The 19,988-nt window shown below is 40.3% G+C and overlaps 1 long non-coding RNA gene across 1 annotated transcript in view; it reads left to right on the plus strand.

Annotated features, from left to right (window-relative positions):
* The window catches only part of LOC122434941, a 22,604-nt gene extending 3,399 nt beyond the window's left edge, over positions 1 to 19,205 (plus strand). The window contains exons 4-6 of the long non-coding RNA XR_006267505.1: positions 3,270 to 3,277; positions 14,174 to 14,178; positions 19,195 to 19,205. This is a non-coding gene — a long non-coding RNA (uncharacterized LOC122434941). The remainder of the gene's footprint in view (positions 1 to 3,269; positions 3,278 to 14,173; positions 14,179 to 19,194) is intronic.
* The last annotated feature ends 783 nt before the right edge of the window (positions 19,206 to 19,988 follow it).

Here is a 19,988-nt window from a genome sequence, read left to right on the forward strand (position 1 = left end):
TGCAGTAGTTTGAATATTCTTTGGCATTGCCTTTCTTTGGGATTGGAATGAAAAGTGACCTTTTCAGTCCTGTGGCCACTGCTGAGTTTTCCAGATTTGCTGGCATATTGAATGCAGCAATTTCACAGCATCATCGTTTAAGAGTTGAAATAGCTCAGTTGGAATTCCGTCACCTCCATGAGCTTTGTTTGTAGTGATGCTTCCTAAGGCCCACTTGACTTTGCATTCCAGGATGTCTGTCTCTAAGTGAGTGATCAAACCATCATGGTTATCTGGGTCATGAAGATCTTTTTTGCATAGTTCTTCTGTGTATTCTTGCCACCTCTTCTTAATATCTTCTGCTTCTGTTAGGTCCATACCATTTCTGTCCTTTATTGTGCTCATCTTTGGATGAAATTTTCCCTTGGTATCTCTAATTTTCTTGAAGAGATCTCTAGTTTTTCCCATTTTATTGTTTTCCTCTATTTCTTTGCAGTGATTACTGAGGAAGGCTTTCTTAACTCTCCTTGCTATTCTTTGGAACTCTTCATTCACATGGGTATATCTTTCCTTTTCTCCTTTGCCTTTAGCTTCTCTTCTTTTCTCAACTCTTTGTAAGGTCTTGTCAGACAACCATTTTGCCTTTTTGCATTTCTTTTTCTTGGGGATGGTCTTGATCTCTGCCTCCTGTACAATGTCACGAACCCCTGTCCATAGTTTTTCAGGCACTTTGTCTATCAGATCTAATCCCTTGAATCTATTTCTCACTTCCACTGTATAATTGTAAGGGATTTGATTGAGGTCATATCTGAATGGTCTAGTGGTTTTCCCTACTTTCTTCAATTTAAGTCTGAATTTGGCAATAAGGAGTTCATGATCTGAGCCACAGTCAGCTCCCAGTCTTGTTTTTGCTGACTGTATAGAGCTTCTCCATCTTTGGCTGCAAAGAATATAATCAATCTGATTTTGGTATTGACCATCTGGTGATGTCCAGGTGTAGAGTCTTCTCTTGTGTTGTTGGAAAAGGGTGTTTGCTATGACCAGTGCATTTATTATTTAGATTCCACATATCAATGATACCATACAGTATTTGTTTTTCTTTGTCTGACATTTCATTTAACGTAACACCCTCGAAGGCCATCCATGTTGCTGCAAATGGCAAAATTTTGTTCTTTTTTATGGCTGAGTATTAATCCATTGTATATATATTCCACAACTTTTTATTTATTCTTCTGTTGATGGACACTTACATAGCTTCCATATCTTGACAATTGTAAACAATGGTGCTATGAACATTGAAGTATGTATATATTTTCAAATTAGTGTTTTTGTATTTTCTGGAAATATGTGCCAGACTGAAATTGCTGAGTCATATATTAGTTCTGTTTTTAGTTTTTTTGAGAAACCTCCATTTTGTTTCCCATAGTGTTTGCACCAATTTACATTCTCACCAATAGTATATGAGGGTTTGTCCATATTCTTTTGAATCTGGTTTCTTTCATTTAACATTATGTTTGTGAGATTCACCCATTTTATTACATGCAGCAAAATTTCATTCATTTTAATTATTGTATAAAATTTCATTGCATGAGTGTTGTACAATTTATCCATTCTACTGTTGATGGGCACTTGTCTTTTTTTTTTCCCAGTTTTTGGCTCTACATTTTTTTTTACTAGAAATATACATTCATATTTCTCATGTATCTAGGAGTAGAGTTGCTATATCATAGGGTAAGCTATGTTTATCTTTCATGAAAGCTGTCAAGTGATTTCCAGAGTGATTATGTCAATTCACACTCCCATCATAAATTCTAAGTTTAAAAAATTTTATCCATACTTGCAGATGTGCATTGGTATTTCACTGTGGTTGTAATTTGCATTTTCCTGATGCCTAGTGATTTGAGCACTTTTCCATATGTATCTGTTGATATTTGAATATTCTCTTTTGTAAAGTGTATTCAAGTGTTTTTTTTTAAATTGGATTGCTTGATTTTTAAAAGTATTTAGTAAGAATTGTTCATGTGTTCTATGGTTTGCATTTTCAACTTTCTTTATGGGGTCTTTTTTTATTTTTCAAATTTATTTGTTTATTTATGACTGTGCTGGGTCTTCATAGCTGCTTGAGGGCTTTCTCTAATTGCAGTGAGTGGGGGCTACTCTCTAGTTGAGGTGCACAGGCTTCTTATTAAGATGACTTCTTTCGTTGTGGAGCATGGGCTCTAGGCACACAGGCTTCAGTTGTTGTGGGTCATGGGCTCCAGAGTGCTGGCTCAGTAGTTGTAGTTCACGGATTTAGTTGCTCTGCGGCATGTGGGATCTTCCTGGACCAGGGATCGAACCTGTGTCCTCTACATTAGCAGGTGGATTCTTAACCACTGGACCACCAGGGAAATCCTATGGTATCTTTTGATGTACAGAGTTTTAAAATTTTTTTTATTAACTTTCTTTTGGCTGCACCATGCAGCATGTAGGATCCTAAGGTCCTTGACTAAGGATTGAACCTGCATGCCCTGCACTGGAAGTGTGGTATCTTAACCACTGGACCACTGGAGAATTCCCAAGGTTTTTAATTTTAATGAAGTCAAACATATCAATGTTTTATTTTATCTCTAGTGTTTATTGTGCCTGGTTTAAGAAATGTTTGCCTTCCCCAAAGCCATGTAGATTCCTTTCTTCCCCCCCCCGCCCCCGCCAATTATTTTCATTAGTTGGAGGCTAATCACTTTACAATATTGTAGCGGTTTTTGCCATACATTGACATGAATCAGCCATGGATTTACATATGTTCCCCATCCTGAACCCCCCTCCCTAAGATTTTTTTTTTCAGAAGCTTTATTTGTTTTCTCTTCCACATGTATATCTATGATCCATCACAAGTAAAATTTTGGATATGTTAGAGGTAGGAGCCAAAGTTTCATTTTTCCTATGTGGATATTCTATTATACTAGCACAATTCATTGAAAAGTACCATCTTTTCCCCACTGAATTGCAGTTGTGCCTTTGCTGTATATTAGATAATGGTATCGGAGAAGGCAATGACACCCCACTCCAGTACTCTTGCCTGAAAAATCCCATGGACGGAGGAGCCTGGTAGGCTGCAGTCCGTGGGATCGTGAAGAGTCGGACACAACTGAGCGACTGCACTTTCACATTTCACTTTCCTGCATTGGAGAAGGCAATGGCAACCCACTCCAGTGTTCTTGCCTGGAAAATCCCAGGGACGGTGGAGCCTGGTGGGCTGCCGTCTATGGGGTCGCACAGAGTCAGACACGACTGAAGCGACTTAGCAGCAGCAGCAGTAAATAATGATATATGTGCTGGTCTGTTTCTGGGCTATATTCTGTACCAATGGTCTATTTGCCTACCCTTGTGCTAGTATATTACTGTAGATTTATCTATCATCTACCTCTTTTTTTTAAATTAATTAATTTTTGGTTGTGCTGGGTCTTCGTTGCTGTGCACAGGTTTTCTCTGGTTTTGGTGAGTGGGCTACTCTTCGCTGGGGTGCACAGGCCTCTCATTGCAGTGGCTTCTCTTGTTGCAGAGTCTGGGGGCTCCTGGCACCTGGGCTTCAGTAGTTGTGGCTCTCCGGCTCTAGAGTACAGGCTCAGTAGTTGTGGCACACCAGTTTCAGTTGCCCACAACATGTGAAATCTTTCCAGACCAGGGATGGAACCTGTGTCCCCTGCTATGGCCAGCGGATTCTTATGCAGTGAACCACCAGGGAAGTCTTAATTTATCGCTTATAATAAGTCCTGCTATCTGATCCTGTAAGTCTTTCAACTTTGCACTTCAAGATTTCCTTGGTTAATCTAGTGCCTTTGCATTTCCACGTAAATTTTAGAATTAATTTGTCAATCTACAAAAAGAAGTCCTTTCAGGATTTTGATTGGTATTTCATTCAATTTATTAAAAATTAAGAGAATAATTGACATCTTTATAATATTGAATCTCCTGATTGCTAACATGATATTTCTAGTTAGGTCTTCTTCCATTTCTCAAGACCAGTTTCTACTTTTCATTAGTATTTTGCACATCTTTTGTTATGTTTATTCCTACGTATTTGATTTTTTTATGTTTTTGTATGTTGTACTTTCTGTTAAACTCTATTTTCTAATTATTTATTGTCAGTATATATAAAATTAATTGATTGGATATTGATCTTGTATCTAGAGACCTTGCTAATTTTACTTGTCAATTCTAGTAGTTTATCTACAGGTTCGGTTAGATTTTCTACATATAAACTTATATCATCTATTAATTACAGTTTTGCTTTTTTCATTCTAATATCATATCCTTTCCCTGCCTAATTGCACTGGCTAAAATCCAATGTCATGTGGAATAAATGCCTTGTTCTTAAATTAAGAGAAGAGCTTTCAATATTTTTCATTAAGTATGAAGCTAACTAATTTTTTTAACCTTGGTTTTAAGCTCCTTGAGTGAGTGGAAGTTGCTCAGTTGTGTCCAATTCTTTATGACCCCGTCGACTATTCAGTCCATGGAATTCTCCAGGCCAGAATACTGGAGTGAGTAGCCTTTTCCTTCTCCAGGGGATCTTCCCAACCCAGGGATCAAACCCAGGTCTTCCACATTGCAGGCAGATTCTTTACCAGCTGAGCCACAAAGGAAACTGAATACTGCAGTGGGTAGCCTATCCCTTCTCCACCTATCCCTTCCTAACCCAGTAATTGAACCAGGGTCTCCTGCATTGCAGGTGGATTCTTTACCAACTGAGCTATCATATCCTAAAGCAATTTGTATATAATTGACATGCTACTTATATATATATGATTAAATTTTCATTGAAGCCTAATTTGCAATAAAATGCACAGATTTTCAAGTATATAGTTTTGACAAAAGTATATATATATCTCCGAGCCCTTGTCTCATGCATCCAACCTGGACTGGTGATCTGTTTCACAGTTGATAATATACATGTTTCGATGCTGTTCTCTCAGATCATCCCACCCTCACCTTCTCCCATAGAGTCTGGGATGACCCAAAGGGATGGGATGGGGAGGGAGGTGGGAGGGGGGTTCAGGATGGGGAACACATGTAAATCCATGGCTGATTCATGTCAATGTACGGCAAAAACTACTACAATATTGTAAAGTAATTAGCCTCCAACTAATAAAAATAAATGGGAAAATAAATAAATAGATAAAATCAATGAAAAAAAAAGTATATATATCTCATATGTATACCACTACCTCCAATTGAAAAGTAGAACAGTTCCATTACCCCAGTAAGTTCCCTCATGCCCCTTTTCAGTTAATCTCCAGAGGAGGACTTTCCTGGTGATCCAGTGGTTAAGAATCTACCTTGTAATACAGGGGACAGCAGTTCAATCCCTGGTCAGGAAAGTTCCCACATGCTGTGGGGCAAGTAGGGGGCCAGTGTGCTACAACTACTGAAGCCTGTGTGCCCTAGACCCTGCCCTCTGCAACAAAAGAAATCTGCAAACTATGGCTAGAGAGTAGTCCCTGCTCACCGCAACTAGAGAGCCTGCATGCAGCAACAAAGACCCCAAAATAAATAAGTAAATAAAATAAAACAGTAAAAATAACTAAAGAGTATTCAGAAGAAACTACTGTTCTTATCCTTCTCCCCACAGATTGAAATTTGCCTATTTTAGAACCTTGTATAAATGGAATCATTCAATATGTACTCTCTGTGTCTAGCCTTTTTACTAATCATAATATTTAAAAATTTATCATATTCTTGCATGCATCAGTAATTAATTCCTTTTTATTGATGACTACTTTTCCATCTTATGAATTTCTCACAGTTTATTTATTCACTTACCTGTTGAACCTTGAGTTGATTCCAGTTTGGGGCTATTATGAATACAGGTGCTATGAACATTCTTGTACAAGTCTTTGTGTGGACATATGTTTTTAGTCCTCTTGAATAAGACCTAGGCATGCTGGGTTATAGAGTTGACATATGTTTATTTGCCCAACTATTTTCCAAAGTGGCTATACTATTTTACATGTAGGAGAGTTCTAATCACCTGCATCTTCTCAATATGTAGTATTTTCAGACTTTAATTTTAGTTATTTTGATATGCATACTGTTGTGCTTTTAGTTTGAATTTCACTGGTGACCGAGGACCTTGAACATTTTTTCATTTGCTTATTAGCCATTCCAGTATCTTTCATGAAGTGCCTCTTCCAAGTCTTTTGCCTATTTGAAAAATGGATTGTTTCTATTACTGAGTTATGCAACTTATTTTCTTATTCTGTATATAAATTCTAGATCAGATATATGTTATGGTTATTTTCATAATCAAATCATCACTCAGTGGCTTAGTTTTTATTTGGATGATATCCTCATTTGGTGAACAGAAATTAAAATTTTTAAAGAATATTGTTTGACCACCCGGAAACTAATCCCATCACCATAAAACCCAAGACTGCAAGCCATGAGGGAGAGCAGTTCTCCTGGGTTCCTTACCTACTGCTCTCCACCCCGGGTGCCCTTTCCCAATAAAATCTCTTGCTTTGTCAAAAATAAATAAATAAATAAATAATATTGTTTAATTTGGCCGTGCCAGGTCTTAGTGGTGGCACACAGAATCTTCAATCTTGGTTGTGGAATGCGGGATCTTTAGTTGTGGTAGGCGAACTTTTAGTTGCGGCATGTGGGATCCAGTTCCCTGACCAGGGATGGAACCCAGGCTCAATGCATTGGGAGCGTGTAGTCTTAGCCACTGGACCACCAAGGAAGTCCCAGAAATTTTAATGAAATCCATTTTATCGTTTTTTTTCTCTTTTATGGTTAGAACTTTTTGTCCTAAGAAAATTTTTCCTACCCTGAGGCTGCAAAATATTCTTCTATGTCTTCTTGTAGAAGTTTTATAGTTTTAGCTTTTGATTTTTAGGTTTATGACCTATTTTGAATTAATCTTCCCATGCATGGTGTGAGATGAGGGCTGGGGCTTGTTTCATTGTTTCAGCATCAGAACTTTCATTTTCCCATTGAATTGCCTTTATGGCTTGTCAAAAACTGATTTTCATTATATGTCTATGAACATGCAACCTTCTTCCATAATCTTAGAGTTATAATTGTTATTGCTACAATTATAATCAGATACATTACTATTTACCTTATCATATACACTTGTTGCCAGAAATACCATCTGTAAATGCTTGATGCAATCTCAGTTAAATGGCACAGAACAGCAAAATAATAGATGCAGATATAGGTGCAAAGATCATCATCTATGTGTATATGAAGGCATACATGTATAAATATATAGGTACAAAATATATACAAAATATAAATATTATTTAACATATGTATATAGAGACAAATCTGTTTACATATACTGTGTAAAGCTAGGCTTCATTTTAAATAATCAAGCCATTAATCTTTTATAATGTCTGTTTGTCCTTGTGATTAAAGTTCTATGCATACGTTAAAATACAAAATGACTATAGCTTTTTCAATATATTTTAAATCCATCTAACAACTGCTTCTGGCACCTGCTGGGGAAAAGGCATTTTAGGTGCTACCAAGATGGATCAAAAACAGATGCTGCCACGGGCTCTCAGTCAACTCTGAGACAGGTGTGGGCACAAAGACTTCTGAGAGATAAAGTGTTATAATTATTATACCAAATGCTAGAAAAGCAACAAGAAGAAAGCAACCATACTCTCTGGAGGTAGAGAGAAGGATCAAGAAAGTTATCACAGAGGGAATGGCTTTGCACAGATGTTCGATGGGTGGGGAATGAGAGGAGAAATATTTGGGCTAAAGGAAAACATGAGCAAAGACACAGTGAAGTTGAGTCCCAGGGAATTTATCCCCAGATGAAATCTTTAGTCAGTTTAGTTCCAAATGCCACGACAAAGCAAAGTGGTTCTTGAACAGTGCTCAGTAAGAGACACCAGGTGGGCAAAAAGCACAAAAATCTTTCACGACGCACTTAAGACTGTACATACTGTGACAAACCCTTCATTGAGGCCAGTTGGCTTCTCTGACAATACATCCTTTCTTTGGAAATATTAAAAGTGTGGAATAATACCCACCTTTGGTTTATCTTTAGGTGGCCAAGGAGACGGAGTTTGGTATATCTGCGCCTACCCAACCCCTGATGCTAATGACTGGACAGAAATGTGCTTGCTGGAATTCTCAAGCCATCCCTGAGTTCGGAGTGTAACTAAATTCCCTATTAGAGAGCCAATTTGTTGTGAGGGAAATTAAGTTATTATTGCCTCTTGAATGTCAGCTGGCAGGCTCCATCTCTGGCTAATGCCTGTAATTATACCAGCAGCCTGCTGAGCACACCCCGTATGGCAGCTGCATATGGCATTTACAGTTGTTATAACAACACAACAGCAAGCCGAGAATCACAACACAAGTACACCTCTAACCTGCAAGTGACCTGCTAATTAGCAGCCATGTGGGGTTAACCGACAGAGCAGCTCATGCAGGACGATGTGTGACCAGGGTAAACAGGGACCCTGGTAAGTGGGAAAATATATGCCAGGAGGAGTCTCCTTGCTCCCTGACTGCGCTGGTCAAACAATTGAGAAAAGTGCACACTCGACGGAGAGAGCCTCTAAAACGAATACCGCGCTGAGAAGAGGGAACCTGCTGTCCTTTCCCACACCACTCCCACTCCCCTGAATCAGAGCCGTGGAATCAATCTTTAGGTTTGGGCACTGGAGTTAAATACAACCTTTCCCAAGACCCACTCTCTACCCTAGCTCTGATGATGGCTTCATCTCCCATCCCCTCGGATGCTTTCAAAAGCTTCTTTTGTTTCCCACACAGAAGTTGTGTGTGTTTTGTTTTCTGTGCTCAGAAGACTGTTTGTATAATTGCACTATCACTGAAACCCATAATGAAAAGTAAAATGCCTCCTGATATTTCTCTTCCTCCCATCCAACGACTTCAAAAACAAGTGTATCTGCTTCAGTCTGGTCCCTTCTAGGTCTAATTCCAGATTCTGCTGGAGTCAAACATTTCAATGTTATTCTTTATAACCGTCATTGACAAAAGTCATTTGTAAACCAACTTCTGAGGTAAAACACATGTGGATCACAAGTGCTGCTGACGGGCCCTCCGCTTCTCATATTTTGGGTTTTATATATATATATATATATATTTCTCATTGCAGCACTTATTTTCCCTCTTGAACTTTCTTCCTAACAAAGTTAAACTCCTTTCTCCGTTCCCTTTTACAACTTTTATCACTTATCATGTGACAAAGTAAAAGGGTATCAAATTAATATGTATATGTATGGCTGGTTCACTTTGCTGTGTAGCAGACACTAATATAACATTGTAAGGCAACAACAGTCCAATTTAAAAAAAGATATTGTTAATAAAATAATCAATTTTGGCAAAAAAGAGAGGATGTTAAATTACGTGATCATCATTAACCACAAAAACAAATGTTTACTGGGTATGCAAGTAGTGTCAACTTAGATGATAATCATAATCAATGAAAATAGCAATATTTATTAGGCTAGATCACTTATAGCCCTGTGCTGAGAGCTGTATAATCTGATTCTATCCTCACATCAACTCCAAGACGCATGTTCTGTTTCCTCATTTTATAGATAAGAGAACTGGGTCTTAGAGAAATTCAGTACCTGCTCAGAACCTCCCAGCCTACTGGACCCATCTCATTCCAAAATCCAAAGACCTGAGTCAGTTAAGGGCTCTCTGCTCAGAGCCCTGGTCTTCTTGTGTATTATTTATAGAGAAGAACAATTACACGAAATGATTTCTACAAGAAGGTGACTAAGAATTACAAATGCAGTCCTCAAATGATTTCCCATCTATTTATGAATCAGATAATGAAGACAACTTAAATTAGCAGGTGTACTATTTTGTGGTGTGAGCATCTTATTTATAAAGTCTTCCTGTTTAAAAAATGACTTGATGCTTTCATTTCAGAGGAGCAGATCTGTCACATGCCTCTTCTTCCTGTTCTCTCTCAAAGCTCGGGGAAATGTGGGTAGAATTACACTCCAAGAAAATAAATTCACAACCAGAGAGAGAAGGGAAATGGCAGTTATCAAGGGATGTCCAGGATGGTTTCAGATGTCGGAAACAGATGGGACTGTGCTAAGGAGAAAGCTTCGAGGTAAGGGAGAGCCCAGTCAACAGAGAGATGCATGACAGGCTCCCAGTGTGGAGGGGGCAGGTACGGATGCTGGCGTGGGACACAAGGAAAGATGGGGATGACCAGGAGGTTTAAGCAAGACTGGCAATGCCACTTGCCCCACCCTCACCCTGAACCCAAGAAACCTCCTTTCTCCTGCAGTAAAAAATATACAAGTCTCTCCTGCAAATAAATAAAGCAAACTGCCAAGAAAGAGTTTGCATTACTGGGTGTTCCTGGTACAGAGTATAACCCTTCTGATGCTGTATTTGAATGACCTTAATCTCACAGGTAGTCATCTCCCTTCTAAGGCACCTTGAAGGGAAGCCAGCCTGCTTCTCAGAGCCTGCCAAAGTATTCAAGAATCTCACATCAACTCTAGCAATCATCAACATGGTCTCCATCCTTAAATATAAAGAGACAACCAAGAATTACAAGAGATATGAAAAAAAATCAGCAAGAAAAAAAGAAAAAATAGCAACCAATGAATCAGATGAGTAAAAAGATAACAGATAAGACAGACATTTTTTTAACCTCAAATTTGAGAGGAAAATTATCTATTGGGAAATAGGATGTTGAGAAGTAAGGTAATCAGAAAATATGAGTTCTCAGAAATTAAGAATAACATTGCCAAAATAAAAAGTGTCAATAGAAGGACTGGAAGATAGAGTAGGATACCTCTTCTAAACATAGGTCAGAATGATAAAGGTAGACAGAATGAAGAAAACAGTCACAAGTAGGTTCCATGTAGTCCAGCATCTTACTGATGGAAGCCACTAAAAAGGAAATCAGAGAATGCAGAGAAAAGTAACAAACACAAAATGAAAAAAAACTCAGACATGAAAAAACACAACATTCTTCAGAATAAAAAGGCTATAGTGTGATGATCAAGATAAATGACAGAAGACCACATCTAAAAGATTGTCATGAAACTTAAGAACAGTCTGGATTTAACAAAATAAATAAAGTCTGAAAGCTTCCAGAGGAGGGGGGAAAAAAATCTTATCTCCTCAAAGGAGCAACAATCTGATTTTTCATGAAGATCACTGGTTATAAGATACTACCTTCCAGCTTCTGGGGGTAGTTAAAAAAAAAAATACACTGTGTATTTCAGAGTTCTTGTGGATATACAGAACTGAGAAAATAGCATAGGCAGTTCCCATAAATCATCTTACATCAAAATGGTACATTGTTAGAATTAATCAACCAGTCCTGATACATTCTTATCCAGATTGGCTTAGTTTCTAGCTAATGTCCTTTTCTGGGATTCCACTCAGGGTATGACATCACCTGTAGTTGTCCTATCTCTTGAGACAATTTTTTTTCATTTTTTTTTTTTTAATGTGAACCCTTTTTAAAGTCTTTATTGAATTTGTTACAATACTTCCTCTGTTTTATGTTTTTGGCTTTTTGGCTGGGAGGCATGTGGTATCTCAGTTCCCCAACCAGGGATCAAACCGGTACTCCTTGCATTGGAAGGCAAAGTCTTAACCACTGGACCACCAGGGAAGTTCCTCTTTAGGTAACTTTTGACTGTGATGCTTTCTCAGGCTTCTCTTGTTTCTGATGATGGGAACAGTTTTGAGGAGCTCTGACTGGTATTTTGTAGAAAGTCCCTTTATTGGAACTTGTTTGCCGTTATTCTACTAGTCTGCAGTTAGGTGTTCCAGGGAGGAAGATCACAGAATCAAGCACCAGTCTCATCACAGCAAGGGTAAATACCACCAGCATGATTTATCACCATTGATGCTGGATTTGATCATGTGCCGAGGTAATGCCTGCCACGTTTTCCTAGCGTAAAGCTGGTCTTCCTGCTTTCCATACTGTCTTGTGCACAACCCATATGTCAGGCCTGGGGGCGTATGAAAGCAGAATATCCATGCTATTTTTCGGAATATTTCTCCATGGGGGGTTTGTCAATAACAGGTTTTGAAACACTGTAGAGTCTCATTTTAAAATTTCAGATATATATGCAAATAAAGACCAAAATATAAATCGGTGACTAGGAGTAAGATTACTTTTTCTTTTATTCACTGCATTTTCACATTTTTCTGTAATGAAAATGTTTTACTTGAGTAATAAAAACTATTAAAGTAAAAGAAAAGAGGAAAATTCAACAGAAGCCATATCTATCAAGAGCACAGAATAGTCATGTCTGGCAGCTGAGGTTCCTGAGCTCTCATATCAATAAACAATAGCCAAAATATTTATACTAGGCATTCAGGCTATCATCTCTTCTTTTCCATCATTCTAATAAGCATTTTCAAATTCTTTCTCCAGGATCCTGCTTCCAGTGGTAGGCGCCGTGTTCTACATCTGAGAAGTTCCCAAATTCACGTCACTGAAGTAAATGAATTATGAAATTCTGGACACAATGTCCTAGGATCCTATGGGGTTTGAATAGACACTTTACCTCGTGAAAGGGCCTGTCCCTGGACTGGGTTCTGGTTCCTTTGGAGGGAAACTGATGTGAGTCTTCACTTTCATGGAAGAAAACCCTTCTTTGCCTCATCAGTAGTCTTTCCCACTGACGGATATGATTTTCCCTGGAGAGATCCCAGCAACATCCAGACACAGGACTGTGATAAAGGGCAGGATGACTGGAGTGCTAACCAGAGGCATAAACCAAAAGTTATGGAGGAGTGGGAGGAGATAATGTGGATGAAGGGAGGAGTTGTATCCTAGAAGGCTTCCCGGAGGACATGGCATTTCAATAAGGCTTAGGAGAAGATAAGGATTCTACAGGTGGCTGAGAAGTAAAGAATTTACCTGCCAGTGCAGGATAAACAGAAGACATAGTCTGATCCCTGGGTAGGGAAGACCGCCCTGGAGGAGGGCATGGCAATCCACTTTAGGATTCTTGCCTGGGAAATCCCATGGACAGAGGAAGCTGGCGGGCTGCAGTCCATGGGGTTGCACCAGGTGGTGCTGGTGGTAAAGAACCCGCCTGCCAATGACAGACTCAGTTCAATCCCTGTGTTGGAAGATCCCCTGGAGGAGGGCATGGCAACCCACTCCAGTATTCTTGCCTAGAGAATACCATGGACAGAGGAGCCTGGAGGACTACATTCCATAGGGTCACAAAGAGTAGGTAGGACACAACTGAAATGACTTAGCAGGCACACACGCCTGCTACAGGTTATAAACCAATCCCGAATCACCTGCAGGCCTTTGTGAGAAATTACAATTGCTAGTATCACATAAAAAAATTTTTTTAAGTGCTATTAATTCCTTGAAAAGATTTGAACCTGATTTCTTTCCACAAAGTGTCTGACTACTTGTCCCCCCCCACCTCCCGCCACCATTCTTAATCTTATGGACATAGTCTGAACATAGCAGTGATGATCGTAAGATTTAGAGTGGATTCCTTACAGTTTGGTAACAGCTCTGGGCCATGGATCAGGCTTCCCAGGTGGCCCAGTGGTAAAGAACCTGCCTGTTGATGCAGGAGACACAGGAGACCTGGTGTTCAGTCCCTGGGTGGGGAAGATTCCCCTGGAGAAGGAAATGGCAACCCCCTCCAGTATTCTTGCCTGGGAAATCCCATGGGCAGAAGTGCCTGGTGGGCTACAGTCCACGCAAAGAGTTGGACATGACTGAACACATGCACGCACTGGGCTGGATACCAGCAATTACTGATACCGGTTTTTAGGGGACTCAGAGGTAGATTCACAGAGCTCTGGAGACCAGAGCAGGAAAAGGAAAGGAGCTGGGTCAGTTCTGAGACAATTCGGAGGGAGGGGGATACAGGATCAGAGAGCAGCTACACTCTAGGGACCAGAAGAGGCAGAGCTGAGCAATGATGTCTGTTAGCAGAGTTGAAGCAAAGTGAGCGAGAAGGAGAACAGAACCAGGTAGCCAGGGAAGTCACGAGTGGTCCTTCTATGGACAAGAAGCCTTTGGAACGTGGCCTCCTGTTTTGCTTCCTGTATCCATTAGGAGTGTCTGAGGACAGGGATCAAGTCCCATTCACTTCAGAATCACCTATCGAAGTGCATGACACAAATAAATCTTCTTCAGATGACTGAGTAGATGAATAAATGCACCAGTGAATGCATGCATGGAAGATACCAGCTTGGGTCTTTTGGCCAGATTTGCTCATTGGAAGTCTGGACCCAAAGGGGATGATCTTCAGCCCAGGTAGATTTCACCTAGAGCAAAATGAGACCCTGGAAACAAGAGGGAGAATGAGAGGACACAGAAGGGAAGAGGTTTTGAGTGGGACTTTGAGGGAGGCTACATCTGCTTTCCTCAGCTCTAACCCTTGCTGCTTTTGTGTGAACTTGGGAAATCACTCAGCGAAAATTACCATGCTCTACTAATCCCAAGGTAGACTTCTGACCACTCCAATCTCTTTAACATGGACAAAACAAAACAAGACAAAGACCCCAAATGAAAACAGAACCAAATAAACCAAAATCTCCAAACAGAAGTTAAAGGAAAACAACCTTAGTTCGAAGAAGTAATCATAAAACCTAAGATCTGGGACTTCCCTGGTGGTCCAGTGGTTAAGACTCTGCACTTTCCAATGCAGGAGGTGTGGGTTTGATCCCTGGTCAGAGAGTTAAGATCCCACATTCCTTGGGGGCCAAAAAAAACCAAAACATAAAACAGAATCAATGTTGTAACAAATTCAATAAAGACTTTAGAAATGGTCCACATCAAAATAAATCTTAAAAAAAAAAAAGGAACAACCCAAAGCTTAAGACTTTAGAGCAAGAGTGACTTCAGGTAACAACCTCTTTATTTCCTTTTTCTTCCTTCCTTTATCTCACCTTTTCCCTCAAATATTTACCAAGCACCTGCCAACTGTCAAACAAGGAGCTGCCGCTAGGGCAAAATCAGTACACACACAGATGAGTCCTTGTTCTCAGGAGTTTTTTTCCTTTCCTTCCTGCCTCTCTGCTCTCCTCCTTGTAGGAACATACTCAGCATTGAGGGACCCTCATGCATACACAGGAAGACATGAGCACAGACTTCATCAATGATTATAATAGCAAAATATCAGACACAACCCAAAGGCCCATCAGTTTTACTACATTTAGACTACTTTTAACAGCAGTAGGCTAAAGGCCAGATTCCCCTTGCATCACTTTTTTAATCTGGTACTTTTCAAGGCCATAGAGGTTACACAGTAAGGATACATAAACTGAAAGGAAAGAATGCTTAGAACAAATCCTAGTCTAAAATTTAATTATTAACCCTCAGGTTTACATATAGCAAGGTAACTCTGACCTCTAGGTCCCGATGCCTTTCCAGCAATGATCTGTACAAATCAACTGCAAATGTAGTACAAGCTCCAGGGGCAGTTGAGTTTGAGGACATTGCTGGTGGTGGGGTGGGACTGTCCTTACGTCTGACGAGTTGTACTAATGCAAGCCACCACTTCAAGAACATTCCAGCAGCTGCTAAAGAAATGTACCAGTTACAGAAATCACAAAACCAAATCAGGCTCACACATTTATTTCAACTGAAAATGGCAAAGATGTGATTTCCCACCTAACTGGCTCCTTATGACTTCTAGGGGTGGGAGGTCAGAATGGAGAAATTAGGTAGAGCGACATCTAAAACAGAAACAGACACTGCAACCTTCTGAAATCCTGTTCATAAAGACAAGGAAGAATAAATAAATAAATAAAAACAAGAGCACCACCACAACCTTCGCCATAAGCAACTATACCAAATTTGCCAAGTGGCTAAGCATAATCACACTTCAATTTGTAATGATGATAACAACAATGATTTTATCATCATCTCTTACATCTGTACATTTCTTCAGTTTCTAACATCATTCACATTCACATTTGAGGCTCACCGTGACACAGAGCAGGCAGGGCAATGATTAATTTTTCAAATGAGGAAATGACAGTTAAGTGTTTTACTCAAGGTCAAGGACAGCAAGCAGCAGAGTCACATCTTCTGACTCCCAGTCCAGGGTGAGGCCCATTCATTCTGCCCTGTCAGGAACTGCAGCGCTGTTCCAGACAACTGAAGCTTACGTACCTCTGGATGAAATACCTAATTTGCTACTTTAAACAACTCAGTCAGTCACATGGGATAAGGACCACCAGCATACCTGAGAGAGATTGCAGGTTCGATTCCAGACCACCACAATAAAGCAAATATCATGATAAAGTGAGTCACACAAGTGTTTTGGTTTCCCAGTGCATACAAAAGTTATGCTTCTATAGTATGCAGTCTAGTAAGTGTGCAATAGTGCTATGTCTTGAAAAATACTTTATCACTTAATTAAAAAATACTTTATCACTAAAAAATGCTAACCATCACCTGACAACACAGGGTTGCCACAAACCTTCAACTTGTAAAAACCACAGTATCTGCAAAGTGCAATAAAGTGAAGCACAATAACGTAAGGTATGCCTAGATTATCCCCATTCACAGATAGAAAAATGAAGGTTTGGAGAGATGAAATCATCCACCCAGGATCACAAACAGGCAGAGCTGGGACTAGAAGGAGGTCTTTTTGTTCCCTGTTTTCCCCACAGTGGTCTGTCTTCCTGCTTTCCCTCAGTGGTACCTATGGTGAGTTTTAAATGAACAGGTTTCCCAACTTTTCTCTCTGAAGCTGGTCCCCGCCTGTTAGTGCACTACACAGTTAAGGGTCCCTCTCATCTTTTAACTCATTTGGGAAACACATCTCTGTGGGCAGGCCTGGAAAGTTCTCTACATTTCCTCCAGAGCACCGTAAACGAGCCCCTAACATCCAGAACTGAAGTTACCATGATCTGTTGCTCAAAGGCCTTTTCTTGTTCTAGTATACCCTCTTCACAGCTGGTTATTTAAGCGCCTAATTACTGCCGGGTCCTGGGCTTCCACACAGGATACAGCATGCAATAAGCATCACACCCATACTGAGCAGAAGGCGGCCTCTGGGTAGAAGGAAGGTGGCAGCATTGGTGTAAGCAGTACCAAAAAAATTGTCTTCAAGCCAGTTTAATCAACTTCAGGCATAAGCACCTAATTATAAGCCTAGTACTACTGATCAATATTATTCAGGCCAACGAAAATAATTGTAATCAACCGACTAAAGGGTTGAGTTTCTATTATTGATTGGCAAGGCCCTTCAACCCTTGATTTGAACTGCTTGATGAAGGCAACTGAGCAAAACTCTTTAATAAATTTCCAATACCGATCCACCTAACTGCACTGAATATTAATAACATCTCCATATCAACTCCAAGTTTTTCCAAATATTCCTCATTCAGACAGGGAATTAAGGGCATCACCAAGAAGAAAAAGTGCAACCTAGACAGAATGTTTTCATCACAAATGAACTTCATACTTTATGATACAAATTAATTTACAGCAAGTTACCAAGGAACCTGGGCCTGCTATAGCCTCTTTTATTAATTTAAATGCTTGAGTCATTTTTTCCTTTAGGTGCAAGTATCTCATTTGTGGCATGCAAGTTTGACTTTTTCTTATTTATTTATTTGGCTGCACGGGGTCTTAGCTGTGGCATTTGGGATCTAGTTTCCTGACTAGGAATTGAACCCTGGGCCCCCTGCATTGGGAGTGCAGAGTCTCAGCCATTGGCCCACCAGGGAAGTCGCAAGGCTTTTTCATATGTAGATTAAGTTTGTCAAATTCCTTATTGGAAATGGGGTTAGAACCTACCAATATCAGCCAAATGGCTGGGTATCAGCCAAATGGCTAATTGTTTCCTTTTGGCTAAAAATCTCAGACCTATTGGAGGTCTCTCTCCTCAACTCTCTGGCAGTTTGAGTTCCTGGGTTTTTCTTGCAGCTTAGGACTCAGTAGTGTTGTGAAAAATTGAATTTTAATTCCAAAAAGGCTGCTCTGAGGAGACAGCTCAAGAAATCACTCCAACAAGTTTTTAGTACCAAGCCATCTAGTGGAACTGAATTAAATCTCCTCTGAGTCCTCCTGTACTTTCATGTAATGAGCTGTCCTGGGATGATGTCTGTATATATTCGCCTCACCCACCAAACAATGAGCAGAGACTCTGTCTTCTTCCTCTTTATTTCCAGTACCTAGCACGGTGCCACAGCACCATGGTAGACCTCGAACAATCACAATGTATTGAATGTGTGGAGGACAGTGAATAAAAGGTAGAGATGAGGTCGAAGGGTTTATCCAGCCATATCATCTCCATCCCTAGCACATTGTATAGATGTCTTTATTTAGATATAATCTCAATAAAAGAAAAATCTTCCCTGTGTCTGCTATATCAGAAAATCAGATTCTCCCTGCAGTGCATTAGAACTTCACTATAATGATTCAGTGTAAAGAACCTTAGCTCTGAACCTCAACCAGTAACAAAGAAACAAGCTCATTTATTTAATACCTAAGAGTTCAGGACCAGGGTAGGATTGTCTACCAGTGATATGTGACAATGTATGGTGATGTCCATTACAAGGGATGAGAGTCAGCAAACATAAAGTGATGATCTTATACCACTCTTGTTGAAGGAAAATCTTCAACTGCAAATAGTAAGACTATTTGCAGACATCCAACCATAGTCAGTACCTTAAAGTTTTAATAAAAAAAAAAAAAAAACTTTTTCTATTGGAGTGTAGCCAATGAACAATGCTGTGATAGTCTCAGGTGATCAGCAAAGGGGCACGGCTGTACACACACACGCATCCATTCTCCCCCAAAGTCCCCTCCCATCCAGGCTGTGCTGGGCTTAGTCAGTTGGTGGTGCCTGACTCTTCCCGACCCCATGGAATGTAGCCTGCCAGGCTCCTCTGTCCACGGGGATCCTCCAGGCAAGAATACTGCAGCCACCTGACATTGAGCAGAGTTCCGTATGCTCGACAGTAGGTCCCTGTTGGCTGTCCATTTTAAATACAGCAGTGTGGACAGGTCCGTCCCAGACTCCCCAACTATCCCGCCCCCCCATCCTCCCACCCACCCCCACACCTGTAAGTTCAGTTCTCTAATCTGTGAGTTTCCTTCTGTTTTGTAAGTTCATTTGTATCATTTCTTCTTAGATTCCACATATTAGAGATGGCATAAGATATTTCTCAGGAAGATTTATTTCTCCTTCCCTCTCTCTCTCTCTCACACACACATAGACACACCTACACGTAAGAAACATCTAATGGAAGAACTGAATTTGGTGGCAAGTCCAACTTTCAACAGATGTTTCCAATCATGAATCGGCCACAGAGATACATATGTCCCCGCCCTCCTGATCTCCCCTGCCATCTCCACCCTCTAGGTTATCACAGAGAACCGGCTTGAGCTCCCTGGTCACATAGCAAAGTCCCACTTGCTATTATTCCACATATGGTAATGTGTATGTTTCCATGCTAGTCTCTCAGTTCAGATGTAGACCAGTTTTTAAAGTCTTTAACTGAGTTTGTTGCAATATTGCTTCTGTTTTATGTTTTGGCTTTTTTTTTTGGTCCCGAGGCATATGGGATCTTAGCTTCCTGACCAGAGACTGGAACCATGCCCTCTGCACTGGAAGGCAAAGTCTTAACCACTGGCCTGCCAGAGAAGTCCCTCTTCTCTCTTTTTAAACTAGGATCTTAGTTGTATGTGTTATTTATCATCAAGGGAGGCGGTGATAGGAAGTCACCACCAGGGTTGTGATTCTAAGGGTTCCAGAGTCAAATGAAAGCCAGGTGCCATTCCCTGCGAGCTTTGTGACCCTGGGCTATTACTTTACTTTTCTGAGTGACAGCTTCCCCTGGAGAGAAAGGTACAATCATCTGTACCTACATGGCTGCCACATGCTTGTGCTGGGCAGGCTGGTTGGCTTCTCTGCTTCTCCCACGGGCCTGTGCAAAGACTGGGTGATGTATTATTTCATTGCTAATACCTGGCAAATGCACAGCATATAGTAGGTGCTCAAAAATATTGACTGCAGGAAAGGGAGCTCTAATAAGACAGTTAA

The sequence above is a fragment of the Cervus canadensis genome, chromosome X (genome assembly GCF_019320065.1).
Source record: "Cervus canadensis isolate Bull #8, Minnesota chromosome X, ASM1932006v1, whole genome shotgun sequence".
In the NCBI taxonomy this organism is placed as follows: domain Eukaryota; kingdom Metazoa; phylum Chordata; class Mammalia; order Artiodactyla; family Cervidae; genus Cervus; species Cervus canadensis.